At 44.4% G+C, this 23881-nt stretch overlaps 1 protein-coding gene across 3 annotated transcripts in view; it reads left to right on the top strand.

Moving 5' to 3' along the window:
* Positions 1-23881, top strand: part of REXO1 (RNA exonuclease 1 homolog) — a 1211359-nt gene that overhangs the window by 250432 nt on the left and 937046 nt on the right. The gene's annotated exons all lie outside the window — the stretch shown is intronic.

The following is a 23881-nucleotide window of genomic DNA, read 5'->3' as shown; positions in this document are numbered from 1 at the left end:
ACTTCAGCTTCAAAGGCAAAGACTAAAGCACCTTCTAAAGCAAAGAAACAAACTCAAGAGCCACGTGGTCAGGCCTCTATGCCCAAAAAACAGATGCTGAAAATAGCCGAAGACTTGATTACCTTGATTAGGGGTTCCCATCCCCCTCCTGATAAGAGGCCTAGGCAAGAGACAGACTATGAATCTTCAGATCAGGTTTCTATTTCTTCTGATTCCTCTTCTGATCAGGAATATTCTCTTCCCCCCTGTGAGGATTCTGATGCTGAATAATCTATACCTTCAGCTTCTCCTCCAGAGGACTATAATTTTGGGGAAACCTTGAACACCATGAGGGAGCATTTCCACTAGGAGAGCCAAGATTTTTCAGAATCTAAAAAGAGGCTCAGAGACTTCCTTTTACTACCTCAACACAGGCCTCTAGCCATTCCACCTGTGTTAGACATTGTAGATGATGTGTTTTCGGAGTCTAGTCTGACCCCTGACTCCTTACCTCCAGCTCCTGTTAAGCCTGACAGATACTAGAGGGTTCCTGACTCTCATAAATTCCTTTTTTAAAAACCCTGCTGCAGACCCAGAAACTATTTCACAGGGTCCCAAAGGAGTTAAAGCTTCCGCTGCAAAAAACCCTACCCCCTCTGACAGAGATTCTAGGGCACTGGATAGATGGGGAAAAAAGGTTTACACATCTGCTACCTTTGCTATAAGGGCCTTAAACTGTCAGTTTCATATGCTCAAATATCAGCAACATGTCATGGCATTGCTTAAACAGAAAATGTTAAACTCTGAATGTGCAGAAAACAAGGAAATGCAGGATTTATTGCATGCAGCTGAACAAGGTGGAAAGCATACTTTGCAATGTGGTTTTAATTCTTTGGAGGCCTCCTGCAGGGTCACAGTTATGGGTTCTGTAATTAGGAGGTATGCTTGGTTAAAGGAACAAAATCTGCCTGATCATGTCAGTTAAATTATTAGATGGACCTTTACAGCATGATACTTTATTTGGTGTTAAGGCAGAAGAGGTGTTAAAGAAAATGGAGGACAAAGCTAAACCTATGCAAACTGTCAAAGATTTTTTACAAGTACAGCCACCTAGTTTTAGTAGACACTGGCCTACAAAGAATTGGTCCTTTCCTGTGTCAGACAGATCTCAAAGGGGCAGATCCAGATACCCTAGAGGCAGATCCCAGGCTCAAGGTTCATACAGGTCAAAGCAATGGGGTGCTTCTACATCCAAAGTTGGAGAAGACAAATCACAACCATACAGGAAACAGTCCCAATGACTTCCCCCTGCCTGCACCAAGCACTTATCTCCTGGCAGCACCCTAGGGGAAAATTAGCACTTTTTTCTCAAAATTGGCACATTATAACCCAGGACAAGTGGGTTCTAAATAGTGTCACAAGGCTACAAGTTCCATTTCCATACCCTGCCAAAGGCAAACGGTTGGCCAGATCTGCCAAAAAATCAATGGGCAGAGGCACAAAAACAAGTCTCATCCCTCATGGCCATGGGGGCCATTCAACAAGTACCAGAGCAAGAGCAGGGACAAGGATTTTACTCAAGACTGTTCTTGGTACCCAGAAAGGACAAAACCTGGAGACCAATACTGGACCTGTCTATTCTGAACACATTCCTGGATATACCAAAATTCAAAACGTTGACTTTGCAGCAGCTTCTGCCCATGCTGGGCAAGAATGCTTGGCTTGTAACTTTAGACCTAAAAGAGGCATACCTGCATGTTCCAATCAGACAATCATGCAGAAGATACCTCAGATCCAAGGCTGGCACAATGCATTACCAATTCTCTGCTGCTCCCAGGGTCTTTACAGAGTGCCTGGCACCAGTAATTGCATTCTGCAGACAAAAAGGAATACAAATATATCCTTACTTGGACGACTGTTTAATTCAAGCAGAGAAAAAGGACATTCTTCTACAACATCTGACATTTGTGGAAAGACTTCTAACATGCCTAGGCTACACAGTCAACGAAAAGAAATCAAAACTAGTACCCTCTCAAGAGATAATATTCCTGAGTACAAGCTTAAATACAACTGCCCAGATGGCTTATTTCAAGCCAGACAAACAAAGGCAACTGACTACCTATTTCAAAATATTGGCAACAAAGGGCCAGTTATCTGCAAGAAAAGTTCTGCAGGCTTTGGGCTTCATGGCATCATGCATCCTACTAATTCCATATGCAAGACTGCATATGAGGAAACTTCAATGGTACCTAAAAAGTGTTTGGACTCAACATTGCCACAGCCTGGAAACAATGATTACTCTCATCCCCTGCCTGCAACAGGAGTTTCGATGGTGGGTGAAGGCTTGTCACCAAAACAAGGGACAGCCATTCACATTATCCCCAGCCAGGCAGACACTAACAACGGATGCATCAGATTATGCCTGGGGGGCCCACATGGCAGGAAGATGCATTCAGGGCACATGGTCCTCAAACCAAATGCATCTACATATCAATCAGAAGGAGATCCTAGTTGTTCAAAATGCCCTGACAGCCTTCAAGCACCTACTTCATCAGGGGCAACTACTGATAAAGACAGACAACACCACGGTCATGTGGTATATAAACAAGCAGGGGGGCACACATTCCTACCCCATTTGCAGACTAGCCATGACTTTGTGGGACACAGCATTGACTTACCAAGTGCATCTGCAGGCACAATTCCTGCCAGGAAAGGAAAATACTCTGGCAGACGAACTAAGCAGAAACCTCATGGATCCCCCATGAGTGGCAGCTGGATCCACAAGTCATCAACATGATAACAAGGAAATGGGGATGCCCGGACTTAGATCTATTTGTCTCCCCTCACAACTACCAACTAGAAAGATTCTGCACAAGGACTTATCACAGACAAGCATGGAAAGTGGGCGCCCCATCAGTATATGCCTTTCAGCCACTGCCTCTCCTCCCCAAAGTACTTCTAAAGGTCAGACAGGAAGAAGCCAAAGATGATACTGATTGCCCCAGACTGGCCCCGCCAGTACTGGTATCCAATCCTAAGGAACTTGTCTCAATGCCCAGCTTGGACCTTACCTGAAATACCTCATCTACTGTTCCCAGCAAAACAATCAGATCCTGCACAGCCAACTCAGGACCTTAAACCTGGCAGCATGGTGGATAATGTAGTCATACAAAACACACACCTCAGTAAAGCTGTGATGGATTTCATTTTGGAAGCCAGAAGGCCTAGTACTAAAAAATATTATGCTGGAAAATGGATTCTGTGCTTGGAACCAGGCACAAGGAACTGATACAGCTGTATCAAATATTCCTCAGATTTTGCAATACTTAACTGAGATGCTGGACAAAGGCCTATCTTTTTCATCAATTAAGATTCATGCCTCTGCCATTTTGGCTCATTGCAATACACAGCCACCAATCTTTTCTTATCCTTTGTTAAGGCAGTACCTCAGAGGTGCCAACAATTTAAGGCCTCCAAGGAGATCACCAGTACCTGCATGGGACCTGAACTATGTCTTGGAAAAAAACTCGCCCTGCCTCCTTTTGAGCCAGCTGCTACTGCTGATATAAAGTTTTTATCTTGGAAAACAGCTCTGCTCCTAGCAATAACTTCTGCAAGACGAGTTTCAGAGCTGCAGGCATTCATGGCTGTGGAACCTTTTATCACTTTTTACCCAGACAGGGTTTCTCTGAGGACAAACCCAACATTTATGCCTAAGGTGGTGTCCAGTGTGGCTCTTAACCAAACTATTCATCCGCCAACTTTTTATCCAAATCCCCAGAACAAGGGGGAGAGAATTCTGCATTCTTTGGACGTACACAGACAGCTTAGATTCTACTTGGACAGAACCAAAAGTTTCAGGAAGACCGAGCAATTACTAGTTGCATATGCTGCAGGATCACAAGGAAAGGCTATCTCAAAGCAGACTATTTCAAAGTGGATAGGCCACTGCATTCGGTTCTGCTATTCAGAGCATGGCAAGCCAGTGCCTAAGGGCATTAGGCCACATTCAACCAGAACTGCAGCCACTTCAGCAGCCTTCCTCAGGGGAGTACCAACCAAAGACATTTTAGAGGCTGCTACTTGGAGTTCAGTGCACATTTTTACAAAGCACTTTCATCTACCACTCTACTCTAAATCCAGTGCAGGCTTTGCCACTGCAGGTCTGCAGGGCCTCATAGCCGCTCCTAATGCTCTTTAGCTCCAGCCTCCCAACCATAGCTTTGGGACTCTACCCAGATGTAATGACTGCAACAGTGAAACATGAAGAACATAGTACAGTTGTGTACACTTACCATAAATGTAGCTGTTCTAGTGTATTTACTGTTGCAGTCCAGGTTCCCCACCCGCCATCCCCCTTTTTTCGGCTGGAACTTATCTTTCCTTCTCTGATTTATATGACTTATGTGGTGTATTTGCTTGTAGATGAAGGTAAAGTTTATATTGGTGCATGTATTTTTATATATTTATAAATTCTGCCTACCCTTTTAGGGGGCATCTGACATCTGGGGCAAGAAAAACTGAAGAAAATGGCGTTGGCTGCTTATTTTATACCCCTGAGGTCAGGGAAGGGGCGACAGCGACCAACGCAGGACCCAAGACTTTGGAATTCAGGCCGACTGAGGGCAACCTGCCAGCAAGATTACCCAAATGTAATGACTGCAACAGTGAATACACTCGAACATCTACATTTATGGTAAGTGTACACAATTGTACTTTTCTGACTATGAAGTTGAAGTCAATTACAGCTAAGTACCCCATTGGGGATCCTCTTTTCTTGCTTTAACGAATGTCAGAAAAGGTTAATAATTGTCTTACCTGTGGAAAGCAGAGTTCCCATAGAGATTTCATTCCTATTGTATTATTTGTTTAGGCCTTGACCACGATGTTCCTAATTGTGATCTTTGTGCTTCCTTTAATCCGCGTACTATTCGTCATCAAGCTAAGCTTTTAGCTAAGCATTTTGGAGTTTGGCCTAAGTTTGTTGGTATGGTGTCTACTGGTCTTCAGGCTTTGGATATCCCCAAGAAGCGTAAGGATAAGGACTGCGACAGGCTTCCGAAGGTCAAGTCTTCGGATGGTTAGGTTGGTAGTCAGTCATGCGGTAGCCAGTGAGGCGACTTTGCAGCCCCTGCATCCCGCAAATTTTCAACCGCAGGCCTCAGTTGAGACCATTTCTGAAGTACCCAGGCCTTTGGCGTCCATTTTACCTTCTGACCTTCAGCCTATTGCCTCTTCAGCTGGATCCGGAGCCACGAAGCTGACTCCGGTGTTCGAGACCTCATTTCTTCGTTCAGACAGCAAGCTCATACCGATGACTTTGGCTGCAACTTCGGCAGTTGCTAGGCCTCCCGAGTCCTTTAGACTTGCAGGTAAATCTTCCAGTCGTAAGCCTCTGAAGAAGCAGGCTCCAGTTTCCTCTCATTCCCGTCATTCTCAAATGGTTAAATTGGCTAATGACCTTTTGACTCTTGTTAGGGGTTTACAGCCTCCTCCTTCAAAAAGGGGTAGGGATGTCTCTCCTGAGGCTTTGTCCTTTTCAGGTTTGGATACTTCTAGTATTTCTGTGGATGAAGAAGACGTTTCTCAAGCTTTCTCTCCTTTTGAGGATTCGGACACAGAGGAGTCCATCCCTTTTTCTATTCCAGAAGATTTCTCTTTTGGTGACCCTTTAAATTCTCTCAGGGAGCATTTTAAATGGGAAAGTCAGGATTACCCCCTTTCTAAGAAAAGGATTAGGGAACTTTTGGATTTGCCTCAACATAAGCCTTTGGTTATTCCTCCTGTGTTGGAAGTGGTTGATGATATTTTTCTGGAAAATTCCTTGACTCCAAATTCGGTTCCTTCTGCTCCCAGGAAACCTGACCAGTACTATTGAGTTCCTGATTCTCATTTGTTTCTTTTCAGGAATCCGTTGGCTCATCAAGATGTTATTTCTCAAGGCCCTAAAGGAGTTAAGGCCACTGTTATAAAAATCCTGTTCCTTCTGACAGGGAATCCAGGAACCTAGACAGGTGGGGTAAAAAGGTTTATACCTCTGCCACTCTTGCTATTAGGTCCACTAATTGTCTTTTTCATATGCTGAGGTACCAGCAGCACACCTTGGAAGCTGTTAAATCTAGGATAGCAGGTGCGCCTCAATTGGCGGAGAGTAAGGATATGCAGTATTTGCTGAATTCTGCCAGTCTAGTCAATAAGCTCCCTTTACATTGTGGCTTTGACATTCTAGAAGTCTCCTGTAGGGCTACAGCTACTGGCTCTGTTGTTAGAAGGCACACTTGGCTCAGGGAGCAGCCCCTACCAGAGTCTGTTAAGAAAAAGCTTTTAGATGTACCTTTGCATTTTAGCAGCAAAGCAGAGGGAAGTGCTCTAGAAGATGGAAGACAAGGCCAAGTCTATGCAGACAGTTAAAGACTTTCTGCAGGTTCAGCCTCCTCGCTGTAGCAGGAAATACCCTTCTAAGAGTTGGATGTTCCCTGATACCAGCAGACAGAGCTGATCTAGGACTAGAGGTTACAAATCTTCTAGGGCGCAGGGCACTACCTCTCAAAAGGTCTAAGCGTTGGCAGGCTTCCTCTTCCAAGGCGGGAAGGTCTAAACCTGCATCTCAATCTAAACATTCTCAATGACTCTGTCCAACTTCTGTCTGTTCTTGCCTGCCCGGAGAGTCCTTTAGGGGGAAGGTTGGCCCTGTTTACAAATGTTTGGGCCACCATCACTAACGACAAATGGGTACTCAGGACTGTATCCCTAGAGCACAAGTTTTCTTTCCACACCTTTCCAGTACCCAAAGGATTCCCGGACGCTCCCCCAAACCAAAGGGCAGAAGTAGAAAAGCAAATTTTGTATCTGTTACATCTGGGAGCAATAGAATCAGTTCCTGCTCAGCCGGTAGACCAGGGATTCTATTCCAGACTTTTCGTAGTTCCAAAAAAAGAAGGTACCTGGTGTACTGTCTTGGATATATCCATCCTAAACACTTGCTTGATAATTCCAAAGTTCATCAGTTACTGCCATTGTTAGCAAAGGATTCCTGGCTGGTAACATTGGATCTCAAAGAAGCTTATCTGCACATCCCTATCAGGGAAAGTTGCAGGCAATACCTTTGTTTCAGGGTGGGCAAGCAACGTTATCAATTCTCTGCGCTGCCCTTTGGTTTATCTACTGCTCCCAGAGTTACTGCTCCCAGAGTTTTCACAAAGTGCCTGGCTCCAGTCATTGCTTTTTGCAGGCAAACGAAAATTCAGATTTATCCATACTTGGACGCTTGCCTAATTAAAGCACATTCTGGGGAACAGCTGCTAAAGGATCTAGAATTTGTAAAGACTCTTCTCTCTTCCCTGGGTTATGCTCTCAACGTGGAAAAATCAAAAATGGTGCCATCCAAAGAGATAACACTCCTGGGAGCGAGTCTGAACACAGCCGCCCAGATGATATATCTCACCCAGGAGAAGCAGACAACTCTTTCGACATACTTCAAGGATTTGGCAAGCCTGTCCCAGCTCCCTGAAAGGAAATACTTGCTAGCTCTGGGATTCGTGGCCTCTTGCATTCTCATGATTCCATATGCAAAACTGCATATGTGGAAATTGCAATGGTACCTCAAGAACACTTGGTGTCAACACACACAGGAACTGGATGTGATAATTCCTTTGCTTCTATGTCTGCGGACAGAGTTTCTTTGGTGGGCAGCAGCCTGTCTACAGAACAAAGGCATGCCTTTTCGCCCACCCCCTGCCACTCAAGTTCTTACCACAGACTCAATGGACTATGCCTGGGGAGCTCACCTGGATGGCAGATGCATACAGGGAAGTTGGAATGCCCAGGAGATGCACCTGCCCATAAATTTAAAGGAGTTGATGGCAGTCCAGCAGGCTTTACTAGCTTTCAGGCATCTTCCTTCTACAGGGACCCTTCTTGTCAGGACAGACAACACCACAGTCATGTGGTACATCAACAAGCAGGGAGGGACTCAGTCTTATCTCCTGTGCAGACAGAGCATGAGTCTTTGGTCCATAGCAGCATCCCTGGGCCTGCATCTCCTAGCTCAGTTTCTTCCAGGAAAGACTCAGTGTTTTGGCAGACCAGTTGAGCAGACAGACCCTGGATCCTCATATGTGGCAGCTGAACAGAGTAGTTTTTTACAGCATCATTCAACGTTGGGGCACTCATCAAGTGGATCTTTCCTCCTCTCCAGACAACCATCTTCTACCTCTTTTTTTTGCACCAGACAGCATCACAGCAGGGCCTGGAGAGTGGATGCCCTGTCCTTCTCTTGGACACTGTCGTCAGTTTATGCCTTCCCTCCTCTTCTTCCCAGAGTATTATAGAAGATCAGGGACGAATGGCTAAGGACTATTCTCATAGCTCCGGACTGGCCCAGGCAGCATTGGTATCCACTGCTTCGCAGTCTCTCCCAATTTTCTCCTTGGCATCTTCCTCTGAGACCAGATCTTTTGGTTCAGAAAGGGGAAGCATTCTACATCTACATCCTCATCTTCAGACTCTCCATTTGGCAGCTTGGCTCATTGTATGAGTCCATCCTTTTCTTCTTCCCTGTCCCAGCAAGTGGTTCACGTGCTGAAGGAGGCCAGGAGGCCTAGCCGTAGGAAGTCTTATGCTGGCAAATGGGAAAGATTCTCTCTTTGGATGCAGGCTAGAGGGGACTCTTCTTCTCAGCCTACCCTTCCTTTGATCCAGGAATGCCTGGCTGATTTGCTTCAGAGTGGTCTTTCGTTTTCCTCTTTCAAGATCCATGCTTCAGCCATTTCTGCTCAGCGTTCTTTTGAACAACCCATTTTCTCTCGTCCTGTGATGAAAATGTTTCTCAGAGGTGCTTGCAACTTAAAACCTTCCAGAAGGGTGCCTACTCCAGCATGGGATCTTAATTTTGTTCTAGAGAAACTCACTCTTTCTCCTTTTGAGCCAGCTGCCACTGCAGATTTAAAGTTTCTCTCATGGAAGACTGCCTTCCTCTTGGCTATAACTTCAGGAAGGAGGGTTTCGGAGCTGCATGCTTTGATGGCTGTTGAGCCTTTTCTTATTTTCCATGCAGATAGGGTCTCTCTGAGAACCAACCTCTCCTTTATGCCTAAGGTGGTTTTTAGCTTGACTATCAGTCCATACACCTTCCTACCTTTTTTTCTAATCCTTGAAATAGAGGTGAGAGGATCCTACATTCTCTTGATGTGCATAGACAACTCGGGTTTTACCTGGACAGGACTAAAAACCTTCAGAGATCAGCTCAGCTATTGGTCAGCTTTTCCCCTGGAGCCCAGGGCAAGGCTATTTCTAAGCAAACCATTTCTAAATGGATTGCTCATTGTATTGTTCTTTTGTTATTCCTTTCATGGCAAGATTCCTCCTCAAGGGGTTAGGACCCACTCAACTAGAACAGCTTCCACTTCTGCAGCCTTTTTAAGGGGTGTCCCTCCTAAAGACATTTTGGAAACTATCACATGGTCTTCTGTTCACACTTTCACAAAGCATTATAATTTGCCTTTGTTTTTGAAAGCTAGGGCAGGGTTTGCCACTGCTGTTCTGCAGGGCATTATCTCCAGTCCTTGATTCTGTTGGTTCCTCCTCACTTTTCTCTGGGCTTTGGTAATCAACCCATTGGTTAGGACTGCAACAGTGAAACACGATGAACATAGTACAGTTGTGTACACTTACCATAAATGTAAATGTTCGAGTGTATTCACTGTTGCAGTCCTGCTTTCCCTCCCTCCTTTCCCCCTTTTCTCTTTTCCTAAGGTACAGGCTAAATTTGGTTTAAGCCTTGTTTTCTGTGGGCTTCTGACTGTTATGGCAAGAAAGACTGAGGAAGTGACGTCGGCTGCCTCCTTTTGTATTGGACGTCCTTTACAGCTGACGACAGCCGATGTAATTTTTACTTACCTTTGGTATTCTGACCGATTGAGGGCTACTGGGAGCAGGATAACCCCACTGGTTAATGACTGCAACAGTGGATACACTCGAACATCTACATTTATGGTAAGTGTACACAACTGTACTGTCTTAAGGTGCTTCACCCCACAGTGCTCCGACAGACAAAGCCAACAGCTCTGACAAGAAATTGGCACCTCTGTCAAGTCAGTATTTCTTTTGGGAAACCTAGCCTGCTGAAAATCTCTAACAATCCAGCTTTTCTGCCTCAATCGAGGACGGAGCCACCACTTCAGGGTATCTGGTAGCATAATCTACTACCACTAGGATATACGTCTTCCCTGTGGGACTTAGGGTACTCAGAGACCACACAATATCCATAGCTACCCTCTGAAATGGCTTCTCAATCACAGGCAAAGGCAGCAAAGGAGCTTTGACCTTGTCTCATGCCTTGCTTACCTTTTGCCACTGCTCATAGGTTCCGCAAGTACCCTGTTGACATCATTGGAAATCCCAGGCCAATAAAAGTCCTGCATAATACGTTTTTTTTTTTTTAATGCTTTATGCCCATATGACCTGCAAAGGGAATATCATGGGCTACAGCTGGAAGAGCGAGACGGGTGGCTCTGGGCACTACCAAGTGCTGTATTACCTCACCTTCTAGCCCTACTTCAGGGGTCCACTCATACAGTAACCCTTTGTTCCAGTATAGCAGTTGTGCACAACTTTTGGCCCCAGGGCCAAATCCAGCACCCGATGCAACACCATCCAGCCTCCAGAGAGTAACCAGATTTTTTTAAAAAAAAGTGGAAAAATGCTATGACTTACTCCAGTCACGCAAACTTTCAGCACATGCTTACTTACCTAATTGACTGCAGGTGCGCACACCTCTAATTTTAGCTGCAGAAGTAACTATTCTTTGTTGTTTATAACTTGTAGTTTCTAAACAGGAAGAGTTTGTAATAAGTCATGGCTGCAAGCCAGAATAAATTTTAAATGCAATGTTGATGTAGAAAACGGGCAATTTCGTGACTGTCTTAAGTAAAAATGCCAGTCACCTTTACCTTTTGTTAAGTCATAACTTACTATGTTTTGAGGTGGCCCGCAAATGCATTAAGAATTCGTGTAGTGGCCCTCCCCACAAAAAGGTTGTGCACTACTGCAGTATACAGATTTTTCTTTTCCTTGAGAATCAGGTGCCTCCCTAGCTATCTCCCTCAAGCTTTGTAATGTAGGGTCTGAGAGCTGAGCCTGTCTCAACTCTCTCTTTGTAACCCTGCCCAGCTTCCACTCCACAGGAAGTTGGGTATCCTCTGACACCAGTACCTCACTGTCAGCCTGGGTACTACCACTCACCTCTACCCTTGCAGTCACTGTGCCCAAGGGAACATCAGTACCCATCATCACATTCAGTCTCACTGCCACAGGATAGCTCCCTCTCTGAAATGACCACCTTACCAGTCCTGGTTTCAAGCGTGTGGTCTGTCTGCATCCCCCTCAGGAAACCAAACCCACATGCCTGTCTCCAAGCCTGACTGCCTGTAACTTCATTATCAAAATCATTCCCTGTCAGGACATTTGCAGAAATATCCTCAAACATACCCACTTACTTGCATCTTTTTCCACTGTCTCTGTCAAGGTGAAATCCAGCCAAAGGTATTTGGAATGGGCTCCCCTCCCAAAGCTCTGACTGGAGTAGACTGCCCAAGCAAGTTGTGCTCCTCTTTAACCATTGCAGGCTTCACAGTGGTTAGGTCAGAGGCTCTCTCTCTTTTAGCACTGGCCTGTTTCCCATCCACTAAGATCGGCTATAGCCTCTTGCGATAGTTTGATACCCATGTTATCTCCAGACAAGCTATCAGTGGCATGCTGGTATTCCCACTTGTTGCTACTCTACCTTTTTTTCCCTGACTTGCCTTTGTGGGTGTCTATATGCTATATGGCCCCACTGGTTACATTTAAAACTTTTAACCCTTGATCTTGGCCATGGAGCTGAACTAGTGGCTTTCCCTGTTACTGGCAGACTCTTTTGGGGTGGTCTAGGCTGCTTATCATGGTTTCACTTATACCCATGTGCAGCACTGGGTATCCCTTTCCTGTGCAGTGATGCCCTGCTTGCTAGGTATAGGTCTCCTTTTTTCCTCAACTCATCTATGGTGTTGCCTTCTGTATCTGCCAGCCAGATTCTTATGTCCTCAGGCAAAGTGCTAAGGGCTTGTTCCCTCGCTGAAAGGTCTGCCAGCCCTTCAAAAGTGTTGACCTGACACCCAGTCACCCATCTATGAAAATAAGTGCTTAACTCAGCAGTGTAATCACACACACTTTCATCTGTCTTACCCCTATGCTTATGAAACTTTTATCTATAAGCTTCAGGTGATAACTTAAAATGCTGTAATAAGCATTTTATTATTTGGTTATAGTCTAGACAATCAATATCAGACAATTTAGAAACAGCAGTTGCAACTTTACCATGGAGTAAGGTGGTCAACACCCGTACTCAAAGCCCTTGGTCATCATTATAATGTTTACATACCCTTTCAAACATAGGAATAAAACTGTTAAAATTATCACCCCCTGTAAATTGTGGAAGAAATTAACTGACTTTTATTGCTTCTGGGGTTTGGTTACTCCCTTCACTGTTACCTCCATAACCCTGGTGAAGTCAGCATTTCCTTTTCATGTTGCCTCTTTTTGAGGATATCCCTGCAGATGCCCTGATAGGGAATGATTTTGATAATGCAGTACCTTGTGTGCATACAGTTATACAGAGTCAGGCTTAGAGACAGGGATGTGGGTCTCGTATCCTGGGGGGACCCAGACAGACTGCACAGTTGAAGTCAGGACTGGTGAGGTGGTTACTTCAGAAGGGAGCTACCCTGAGGCAGTGAGACTGAAGGTGAGCCGCAGCTGATGGTGGGTACTGATGTTTTCTTGAGCAGAGTGACTGCAAGGGTAGAGGTGAGTAGTAGTACCCAGGCTGATGGTGAGGCACTGCTGTCAGAGGATACCAGGCTTCCTGTGGAAGGGAAGCTGGGCAGGGTTCAAAGAGAGACTTGAGACAGGCTCAGCTCTCAGACCCTACATTTCAAGGCTTGAGGGAGGTAGCTAGGGAGGCACCTGATTCTCAAGGAAAAGGGAAATTTGTATACTGGAACAAAGGGTTACTGTGCAGAGAATGGACCCCTGACGGAGGGCTAGAAGGTGAGGTAATACAGCAGTTGGTAGTGCCCAGAGCCTACCTTCTGGCACTTCTCGCCATAGCCCATGATATTCCCTTTGCAGGTCATATGGACATAACATGTACAGAGAGACATACATTATGCAGAACATTTATTGGCCTAGGATTTCCAGGGATGTAACAGGGCACTGTAGGACCCGTGAGCAGTACCAAAAAGTAGGCAAGGCAGGAGACAAGGTCAAAGCTCCTTTGGTGCCTTTGCCTGTGATTGAGGAGCCAGTTCAGAGGGTAGCTATTGATTATTTTGGGGCATCTGATTACCCCACGTACTACAGGGAAGAAGTATATCCTAGTGGTAGTAGATTATGCTACCATGTACCCTGAAGTGGTGGCCCTGTCCTCCATTGAGGCAGAAAAGGTGCAAATGCTTTCTTAGAAATTTCAGCAAGGTAGGTTTCCCAAAAGAAATACTGACCGACAGAGGTGCCAATTTCATGTCTGACCTGTTGGCTTGTCTGGCGGAGCACTGTGGGGTGAAGCACCTTAAGACCACCCCCTACCACCACCAGACTAATGGTCTGGTGGAGAGGTTAAACTGTACACTAAAGACCGTGCTATGGGAATTTGCAGACCAGTTTAAGAGAGAGTGGGATAAATATTTGCCCTATCTGTTTGCTTACAGAGAAGTGCCCCAGAAGTCCACAGGTTTGTCACCCATTGAGTTGCTGTATGGGCATAGGGTGGTTAGGGCCTCTAGATTTGATATACGATGAGTGGGTATGAATCCCTCAAGGAGTCTGTTGTAGCATGTGTCCTAAACCTCAGGAGAAGGCGCAGGTAACTCATGGAATTGGCCCATGAGAACATGGCAGGAGCTGAACAGCAGAAAAAGGTCTGGTATGACAGGAATGCTCGAGCCAGAGAGTATGCTGTGGGGCAGCAGGTTATGGTTCTCATTCCCTCAGACAGAACAAGTCGCAAGCAGCTTGGGAGGGACCCTTCAAAGTGGTAAGGAAGGTCAGTGATAACTACATGGTAGAACTGCTAGGCAGGAGGCAGGAGCACAAACTATACTATGTTAATATGATGAAACCTTACCATGATAGGGAGGCCTTGGTGGTAAGTATTTGCAGTAGGAAGCAGGAGGAAGTCTGTATGTATGTGTCGGCTACTTGGGCAGGGACACTAAGCATCCGTTGGACAGAGAGGGTGCTGGAGGTCTTGGCTTGGTCATTCAGCTGAGATCTCAACTCTATGGCTGTGCCAGTGAGGAGTCTTACTGGGATCAGGAAGAAGAGTGAGAAATCAGCCCCAGACTGACTGTGGTCTCTATGTGCTCTTAAGGGAAATTGCACTTGATGCAGAGAGCTGCATCTGCAAATACTGCATGTATACTTGTTACCCTTCCAGTGAGCATTGCCCCACAGGGTGCCAGTGGTGAAGATTGAGGCTCTTTGATTACTGGTCCATTGGTGGGTCTTCACAGTATTCAGTATTCTTTTTAATTTACTTACTTTCTCTTAAAACTTTTTACCAAATTAATCTGAGGTCCTTAATCCAGTCATTCCCCCATGCAAGAATGAGGAAAAGCACATTATTGTTTTTTTGTCATGCTGTTTTAATCAGGCCCCTTTTTTCATTCCAGTGCCTACATTCCTTAAATCTGAATAAGAAGAAAGAGAGAAGAGAGAAAGAAAAAAAAAATAGCAGAAAAAGGTCTTTCTTCTCTCTCTTTCCCACCCCAAAGCATTTTTCCGAACATTAATGACAAGAAATAGGGCATATACTTTAGTCTGCTATAAGTCCAACATATTCTGAAAAAGGTCTAGTATTTCTCAATTTTCATGTTTTGTCATATTTCACAAATATAAGTATTGCATTGTAATCCCATATTAAGTTACTGGTTTAATTACTGTTCATCTCCATCGCCCAAGTCCTGTCTGTGCTTCATTTCCAACGTGCTCTTGATTCATCTAGTCAACTCTCATGCTATCTTCCTTCTCTCCAACATTTTCCATTGAAATAGTGGCAAAAGTTTCACAGGTACAATCTCTCTGTGGTCATTATTACCAGAAGAACAAGAAACAGAATCTTTGTTTCAAAGCTCACTTTTTGTTGGACAAACGTTTGCATTTCCTCCTTAGCACGTACTTAATCAAAAAATGATTTTGTCCCTCCAGGGAAGAATACCTTAATGACAGCTGAGTACAGCAGTTTGAATCTCACACCTGTGTCTTGACATCCCTGAGTAGTGGAATAAATTTACTCCTCTTCTGCCTGGTGTACAATGAGTAGTCATTCTCCACAAACACACTGCTGTCTTCCACTTTTAGTATTTTGTCAGAATCAACTCCTTCTACTTGTAGGATTGCATCTTTACTATTAAAGGTGTAGGTTGCTTTTTATAGCCAGGTTTGGAGCATACACACTATGTGCCCTTTCAGCTGACTTTTCTTGCTGTGGAATACCAGTCCAGTTGCTTATTTGTGCTTTCTTAAAATTGATGCAGTCTTTTCTAGTATAGCTGAAAATTGTAGGCTTTCCCTAAGTGCTCTGCCTCTGATGTTATTTTTTTGGAACATCTCTTCGTGAGCAGTCTCATATTCAGCCAGGCTTTTCTTCATTTCGGCCTCCAATTTTTGCAGTTTTATCACCTCATTTGAATATTAAAGCTTCTTCCATTTTATCCACCCTTTTGTTTGTGTTAATATACTCCATCAGTGTTTGGTTTATTTTAACCAGGTCTGTGTGTAGTTGTCTTGTATCTTCCTGTAGATTACTGGAATTCCTGTCTGGAGGTGCATTGTTTTTTGCTGAACAGCTGCAAAACTTTCCCCAGTCAGTGTTTCTTCCTCATTTTTTTGTAGTCGAGTTTTTTCTGGGTGCTCTGTATTTCTTTTTTGTTTGCATCCAGGCAGTACATTTACTAGCCAGTTACTGACATTTACCCATAAACACAAAAATGTACTGGCCTTCTCTGTTGAGTTTCTGTTTTCATTCTGAGAGAGCTAGTGTTATGCTGTCAATCAGTGTGCAGCCATCTTGGAAGTTGGTTCATGCAGATTTGGTTCCTTTAACAACATCTACCGAGTCCTATCATTGAAGCTGTTTATTTCTAGAACACTGTTTTCTCATCCTTCAGGGAAGACTTGGTCAGAGTGTCATGCCCTGAAACAACTTCTGTGTCTTTTGGAGTTCTGTTGCTCGCCAAGTACCATAATCTTTTGGATGCAGTGGTTGATGTTCTTTCCATTGCCAAGAAGCCATCTGCTTAGAAGAAATAAGGTTAAATGGGCCAAGTTGTTTAGCTGAGCTACCATTCGGGGCTTGCAAGAGTTCTTAATCTCAGGGCATCGTCCTAGCTGCATAAGGACATGCACATTTAGCTGAGGGTCACAACCATCAAAACAAAAGCACAAATTGTCTCTGAAGCTAGGAATGTAATGTAGTAAGTTTCCTCGGCTAAACTTAGGCTGGTTTGAAGAGTACAGGTTTGAGATCACTGGAACCTTTCTCATTCCTTGTTAGCAAAGTTAAATTCTGCATTACCTGTAAAATAATCTTCAGCATTCTCTGCTCTTCTATTGTCAAGGTGCATTTAGAAACAGTTTACAGTTTTCACTTAGGGCAGAATTCTTCTTCCCTAACGTCTCTGAAGGTTTAGGGCAGAATTCTTCTTCCCTAACTTCTCTAAAGGTTTACAGAACTTTTCTTTGAGGAACCTTTTAGCTTAGCTCTCCATTAAAATACCAATTTTCACTGTGCGGTTTTTATTTTGAAAAAGCTGACCCTCACCACTTTTGAGCAAACAGTGATGGCCCAGCTAAAGTTCCTGTCAGGGGAAGCTGTTTTCACAGTGGTTACTGTTTCTGCTAGAGTGATTTCAAAGCTTTAAGTGTCAAACTTCCATTCCTAGATTTTCATATCTGTCCTTCATGGTGAAGTTGGTTCTGGGAACAAATGTAAACCAGTCTGCTGACATGCCATTTAGGGGAATTACTTCCTTTATTGCATGGATATCTACAGGCAACTTAGATACTATGTGAATAGAACAGAGCCATGGATGACTGGAAAGCAAAGGATATGAAGAGCTTATGTAAAATACATGTTGGCAGGAGGGTCTCTAAATAGATTTATCTCCAGGTAGTTACCTATTTGTGTTTCCTTTTGCTACCCTAAGTATGCAAATATGCTTGCTACATCCTATAAGATCATTCTACTAGAACAGTTGTGCTTTTGTGGCTTTTTTCTTACCCCCCAGCCTTTTTTGACCTTTTCCCATGCCACCTTCTGTCGTGGATACTTTTCCTCAGCTTTCCCCTTGGAGTTCGAAAATAGATGTGGTTCAATAGAGAATTATGGGAAAGGGAAGACATAACTAGTTATATAGGAATATTTCAGGGTAAGCCATAATGGTTATTACAGAAAGATCTCCTCCCTGTAGTTCAGTAGTAAGTACCCATAATGTTTGTATAACACCACCTCTGCCCATTTGTTTTATACCTTCACTGTCTCAGCAACCTGGTCTGCTGTTGGTGCAGTTTGAAGCTGGCAGTTTTACCTCTGAATTTTTGTAGAGGTTAGACAGATAAAACAATTAGAAAAGAGAAGGTGCAATTGTACATTTTCTTTTATTTATTGCAACTAAATATTTGTTTCATTTTTAGCTGTTTTAATTTTCATAAAGCGAGTGGGCTGGTCGCAGGATCTTTTGTCCCAAATCAGAACAAATCTTTTCTTTTTTCTCTGTTTTGCTTCTTTGTAGAGTTGTTTAATCTCTTTTGGAAACAACATTAAGTATCACAATTTTGAAAACAGTTATTAATGTGAAGTTATCACCCCTTTTTAAAGTTCAGAAATGTATGTTTTTACTTGATTTTAAGAGAGTATGAGATTAATCCGAAAAAAATACCACTGCACAATGGTAAATAGCACAGTGAATTTAGCATGACCTGGCTTGATGCTGGTTTGATATGCAGGAATACTGGCATAGTTCTGTCAAGATGGAGAGAAGGTTGCATAGTGAAACAGTCATGATTTGTGTACTCATGTGATGTAAGGGGAAGTGTCAGGGAGGTGACATTCCCACTGCTTTGCACATTGACACTGTAATTGTGGCACCATATAGCTGCAGCATATGAGGGCACACTGGTAGCCCATAGAAGGGCACCATAGCAAATTGCCGAGTAATCTTTTTCATGTAAATGGGAAGTAACACAGGAAGAAATGGGAAAGAGCGGGCAGAGAAACAACATAGAAGGACAACAAGAAGGGAAGAGAAGTGCAGAAGAGTGGTATTTGTATTTTTGAGTATAGGTACCCATTTTTCATTATATGAAGAAGGTTATGGTAGCAAATGGAAAGTGCAGGCAGGAGGCAGGGGTATAGAGAGGCAAGCAGAGGCAGACAGCCAAACAAACAACAAAGACAGACAGGTAAACATACAAAGTCAACTTTTGAAAGAGGAAGTAGTGATACTTAAGTGGGGTGGTAATATTGGAGAGATGTGGACTGATAGGATGGTTGATGGGGAGGCTTGGCTGCAAACAGGTAATAGGACATGACACGTAAGGATAGGGAACACCATGATGGTGAATGGGGATGAGTAAGTAGAGCTTACTTGACTGAACCTGAGGGGAACCCACTCAGATGTCAGCCACCTCAGTACCTGATTTACATAGGCACTGCTTAAGGGGGCCAAACGGATGTGGGCTGTTTTAAGTACGAATCAGTCAGCCTTACAAGGATAACACCAGGGTACCAGTGTGGGCAACCAGCTGCCAGTCTACATTGAGACTCACCAGCCACCACAGTTCTCTCCAGGTGAATAAAGAGAACCCCTCTGCACTTCACTCAGAAATAGAGCTTCACCTCCCTTCCCCAAAGATACCACCAACAATCCTTCTAGGTCACTTTCCACAAGGTGACCATCACTCAGCAGAGATGTAGATCTTGGAACTGCTGGGTACCCATTTGTAAGTGCATGTCCTGAGCCGAAAGTAGGGGCAGTGACTGCTGCCTGACTACAGCCTGCACCATGACTAATCCTATAAAAAAAGAAAAAAAAAAAAAAAAAAAAGAGAGAGAGGGAGAAACAAATGGAACAGATTAGTACATTTGTATTGCATGTCATTAATGTAGTACAGTTCAGGCAGGTCAACAATGTACTACACTTGCTCCACTGTCTGCAGAGCCAGTCACATTTCCTGAGCACAGCATATCCCTAACAGAAGGCAGTTTACAGCTACAGGTGATAGTCATAATGTACAGTACGAAACCAAGTGCTGAACACTCACAATAAAAAAAGTTGTTTTCTTTTCCGTAACCTCTTCCTCACACTGGTGGAAAAAGTCTGAATGGTGCCTCTGCAGGTCACTGTACATGTGTCTGCACTGTTTGCCTGAGTGGATGATGTTTGTGGCATCACTTATTGCCTTAGTAAGTTGGTGCCATGCATCAGTTTTGTAGAAGTGGCCTTAATACTCTCCTAGCAGGTACTCTCTGTTGTTCATGTGCAGCAGATGTTGGAAGATCTTGTTCTGCTTGCAGAACTATGTAAAAGTCTTGCTGAGCTCTGTGCCTGAAAATACCACATCCATTCTGCAGGTCTAAATAAGTTGAAAACAAGTAGCTCATTGTGCATGGCTGTACATACTGGATACTAATTTGTGGGGATCATCTGGCAACATGGAAATGTAGTACAGAGTAATACTAGTGTGGCTAGGCAACAGTACGTGCGTCACAGTGGCCATGCATGCTCCTACATTAGATATGTCCTCTCAGCCCAGGTACAGGCATTTACAAGCATCATAGTAATGACTGTGGCTGATAATGCATCATTTTGTCACATTTAAGAGATGATCATGCTAAGTCACGTGATTAGCATAATTACTGTGCTGCATGACCTGTTTTAGTGTACTAAAAACTGTAGTTACTATATTTCAGGAAGGCACATTATAGTGAATAACTTAGAAAATAGTGGATGACAAGAGTGTACAACAGACAGGACGACTAGTAATGCATCTCAGGACTGCATTGACCACACAGGGGTGGGGTGGGGTGCATTGAAGCAACAGAAGAGTAATAGGCAGAGGTTTATGTGGTGCAACCAGCCCTGCACATGACAACAGATTAACATTCTGAGGGGTTTGCCTAACCTGATATGGGACATTGTAGGACAGGTTGCATTGTTGCTGGGGATCTCAACCTGACAGGGCACGTGGCAAGATAGGCTGTAGTCTTACTGGGTGGGGGGGGGTGGAAAAGCTCAACTTGGTAGTGCACATAGGACTGGGTATGACATGTTGCAGTCTTGATGGGGGGATGATGCTCCCTCTTTTCAGGGCATAGGGAATATGGTCAGGTCTGACTGCAATTCTGCTGGAAGGAGCTCATTCTGATGCTCCGCTGGGGGCATGGTCAGTCCAGAATACAATCCTGCTGTGGAGAAGGGTGCCCTGATAACGCAGAGGACACGCCTTGTTAGGTCTGGTCACAGTCATGCTTTCTAGGTTTTTTAATGGTGTAATGTGTGCACATGGACTGCATGAAATGCTACAGGGGATATGAGGCTTCCAGTGCACTGGGCACAGACAGTGTTGTCTGTTGGACCTGTGCTGAGAGCAAAGTGTGGCTAACATGCCCACTGCTACCAAACTGTTGCTAAATGGTAACAGCAAAGCAGCACACAGGGGATTGGCCACTGATAGAAGGCTGGGGGTGGTATTGCAGATCATCTTCAACTGGCATAGACAGTCATGCAGATGTACATTGATCCATATGCATGTCCCACAGGTGTAAGTGTCTTGTTATGGGATTGAAGGAATAGCAATGCCTGGAAACATTTGCCACGCAAAAGATAGAAGTGCTGCTGCTGCATGCCCTACTTACACATAGCATGTGCATTCTCGAGAAGGTAAAGCAGACAAGACCTTCCCTGACTTGGTGTGGCAGGAACTGTTGCAGGTCATCAATCTAGTGGGCAGCCATAATAACAGTAATACAAGTGCTTCACAGGATTATTGATATGTTACTGCATGACAAGACCAAGGCAGAAATTGCCCGAGACAGGTAGACCACCAAAACAGAGGTGTCTCACTGAGGCAGTGGAATTCCTGGTATTCCTCGCCAGGGAATGTGTCAGAATCCTAATACCTGGTGATGACACTGATGTGGGAGCAGATCCTGAGATGACTGCCAAACTGTATGTAGAGGATGGTAGCATGTCCTATCACTCAAAGACACTGACTTGCAACTCTGATCGGTTAACTCAGGTAGACACGTGTATTTCTGTTGTTCGGGAATATCTGGGCTTCAGCAGTGACAAGTCAGACCACGAGGTACTGCGTACTTGTAGGAGGTGTTATGTGATAGGCATGTAGCAGTCTTTGTTACCACATAGTGGTGAGAGTCATAAATATGCTTCAGCATTTCTACAGGTGTGTTTATCTATATGTATTCAACTGGAAGTGGATCCCATACAATGGATTGGAACATGAGTGATGTCAGCTGATCACTCGTGATGATGGCACACCATGTTCGTGGTTCGTGCCAGTGGAGCTGTCAGCAGTGCCACTAGTGGATGGCATACTCGCATCATCCACAACTGAGAAGATGGTGGAGGGTTGAGATGAAACTTTGTTTTCCTCTGTGTTCTGTACACAGCGCACTATCCACTTCAACCTCATCCAAGCTACAGTGGTCTTAGCCCCATGACAGCATCAGAGGGCCACACTGGCTCAGAGGTTTATGCACCTAGCATCGGAGTGAGGTGTGTAGGTGGCCATCACCGTCATGACTCCAGGACAATCCCAGACCTGGCATTTAACTGTGGCATCAATCAATGAATACGCATGTTAGTGACCTAAACACAGTTGGCCACAACTCACACCCCCACAATGTCAGAAATGTTGAATGTGCTACTTGTCCTGAGTGAGGAGCTGCAATCCTTTCAGAGACTACAGGAAATCCTGCAATATGACATGGCATATAAAGACCTACAGCTGACATGATTAAGGAGGGCATTAGTGGCCTTAATTGGTTTAGCCACGTGAAAGAGGGCAGCTGGCTGCATTGCCCATGCTAGGGGATGGTTTGGGTGTTGCACAGTCATACTCCAGGTTTCCACAAATGACACAGTGTTCTGGAGGCAGCATCAGTGTACTTGGTATCCATGTCTGACTATGGCCATGGCTAACTCTGATCCCACTCCATGGTAGGCACATGTCTCTGATTAAGCCAGTCACTATCCTGCAGTTTAGTGCTATTGCATTCCTTTGTATTGCTATGACAAGCAACACCTACCTGTGCCTGTTCAGCGGGGCATAGGTGGTGACATTCTACTAGATTCACACTTGTAAACCACTGGGGAAGATTCCCATTCATGTTGCTGAGGTGGTATACTATCTCTTGGACAGGATGCATCCAGACCTGACACTGTGGCACCACATGATTCACCCAACCAGCTGTCCACTCATGGAAGTTCCACCCAGTCACTAGTGCATGCAATCCTTGACCCCCACCCAATCCCCTAGCTATGCTTGTGGCTAACTGCTTCCACAACTCCTTATTCTTCCACAGATGTTAGCATTGCTGTCCCCTCTCACTCTACTGCACCTCACGTCACCTGTACAAATGATGAGTGTGGCCTGCATGGATAAGGTAAGGTCTAATGCATACCGTTGCCAGTCACTTCAGTCTACTGTATAACCTGGGTGTGTTGTTGTGTATGTCATCTGCCGTCTTTGTCATGGCCATAGTTGTGGGCGAAATGTTGCCTTTTTGCCAGTGCACAACAAGCTGCACCTGCCTCTTCCTCACATTGGGGTTCCTCAAATGATTCCTCACCCAAATCCTCCTCCACTGCTGCTACTGATATGACTTTCAGTGTTATGGTGTCCTTACACTGTAACTGTTTTTGTTATTTAGCATATTCCAGAACACAAATATTTTGCTGCAGGCCTTCTGAACATACCACAGTGCACCACCAGATGTGTCCAAACAGTGAAAGTAGGCCATCAGAACTCCGAAGACAAGTTCAATGATGATGTGGGTGTGCAGCAGTGTAATGCTATACTCTGTGTCTGCCTTGGTCTAGGAGCTGTAGATAGGGACATCAGCCATGGTTCCAAGTCATATCCAACATCCCTTTTAGCACACAAAAATGGACACTATTGTGAGTTGAAAGTGATGCTGGATATGTGTTGGAACCATCGCTAATGCACCTTGTGCACTGCACTCCACTTGGCATTTGATGCCATAGATATCCATCTGATATTATACAGTGTTGATGCTTTGTGTCCTTGATAGCAGCTTATGTGCCGTCAGTAACCCCCAAAACCTCAAGGTAATGAGTTGTGTTGTAGAATGCCTGCATAGTACTCGTTGCCTTCTTTGTGGAAACCAGTTATTCTCTTGTTAAGGAACTGGTATAGGATTCAAAAAAGACAGTGCCTGCAAATTTCCTTACCTGTACCCTGTCGGATGTTAAAAATTCGTAATAACAGGGATAGTTAATGCTACACAAACCTTCATGTCCACTGGGATAGGCATTCCATATATACCCCTTAATTTCATGTGTGGGCGTCTCATCTTTGTTAACTTCCATGTGGTGTGTCTGTCCACAAAATAACAGTTGACAGTCTCATAGTTTTGGGAGGGGATGGTATGGTAGCCATTGGTAGACCCTTTTGTAATGCAGATGGTGACAACATCGTGCTTACACCACTCCTAGCATTGTAGCATGGCGGTTATTCTTGTATGCATAAAATCTTGGTAATCAGAGAATCTGATTGCCACCGATTTATTGAGCCAGTTTTATACATTTGTGAATCAAGCTGC

This window comes from Protopterus annectens, chromosome 13.part0 (assembly GCF_019279795.1).
Source record: "Protopterus annectens isolate FY-2018-M chromosome 13.part0, PAN1.0, whole genome shotgun sequence".
In the NCBI taxonomy this organism is placed as follows: domain Eukaryota; kingdom Metazoa; phylum Chordata; order Ceratodontiformes; family Protopteridae; genus Protopterus; species Protopterus annectens.
This window is presented reverse-complemented; position numbering and strand designations above follow the sequence as displayed.